The following is a 1,215-nucleotide window of genomic DNA, read 5'->3' on the forward strand; positions in this document are numbered from 1 at the left end:
CTCTGGCCTAACTCTCTGTCCTGTCACACTTGGTGTGATTCTCTGGCTTAGGACTGTTCACTGGAACTCTAAAACTGCTTTATATGGGAGAGCTTGTTTTGTCTCCAGCTTCTCCTCTGCCATCTTCCCGGGACCTCAATCTAGGTATTTTTAAAGAAGTATTATATGTTGTTTCCTTGGTGACAACATAATTGGAGGACTTAAAATTTTATATACTATGGCCATCTTAGATGAGGTAGATGAACTTCGGTTGGCATGCAAAACTTTTGGTAAGTAAGGTATGTGCTCTACCACTGAGCCACCTTCCCTGCCCTTCATTCATGCAAAACTTTTGGGACAGCATTAATGTTTGAATCTTGGATATGATTTCATTGGGAATTGTGACAGACTTTCATAGTATAAGAAGAAAAGTGAAAGGCCATACTAATTTTTTTGGGGGGGTCCGGTTGTGGGGCCTGAACTCTGGGCCTGGGCATTGTCGCACAGCTATTCAGCTCAAGGTTAGCGCTCTACCACTTAGCGCTCTACCACTTGAGCCACAGCACCACTTCTGGCTTTTTTCTTTTTGTTTATGTGGTGCTGAGGAATCGAACCAAGGGCCTCATGCATGCAAGGCAAGGGCTCCACAACTAAGCCACTTTCCCAGCCCCACTTACACTTTTCTCTGCTACATTGTTATATTAGTTTATTGAAACACACATACACACATAGAAACCCACAGATACATACATTTGTAGTATGAATACCCACTCTGTCTGCAAGAAAATATTTTAATAGGAATTCCATAAAATATTTAGTCTGCTGAGTTCTGATTAGAATTTACAGACATATCTACTTCCGTCTTCCCTTGGACTAGTCATTATCATTTGTGAAGGTGTTGCCAATTGAATTTACGATGTGCTAAAGAAAAATGACTTTCTATTTCCTCCCAGACTGTGGAGAATATCTGAATAGTTCTGGAGATTAAGTTCTTCAGCGTGAAAGCTATGTGAACATAGACGCTCAACTATTTTCTTATTTTATCTTTTAATCAGTCTAGGTAAAAGACTTTTCTCTTTGATATACTCCCCACCTTGCCATTGTCTTGTCTCACGCTCCGAAAGTAATAAAACCAACTGAACATACGCTGAAACCTTCAAACTTGTAAATCGGAATACGCATTTCTGTTCAATAAGTCGACAACATCACTTATTATGGTAGGTTATAAAGTTAACA

The sequence above is a fragment of the Dipodomys merriami genome, unplaced genomic scaffold, assembly GCF_024711535.1.
Source record: "Dipodomys merriami isolate MVZ:Mamm:240054 unplaced genomic scaffold, mDipMer1.0.p SCAF_248, whole genome shotgun sequence".
In the NCBI taxonomy this organism is placed as follows: Eukaryota; Metazoa; Chordata; class Mammalia; order Rodentia; family Heteromyidae; genus Dipodomys; species Dipodomys merriami.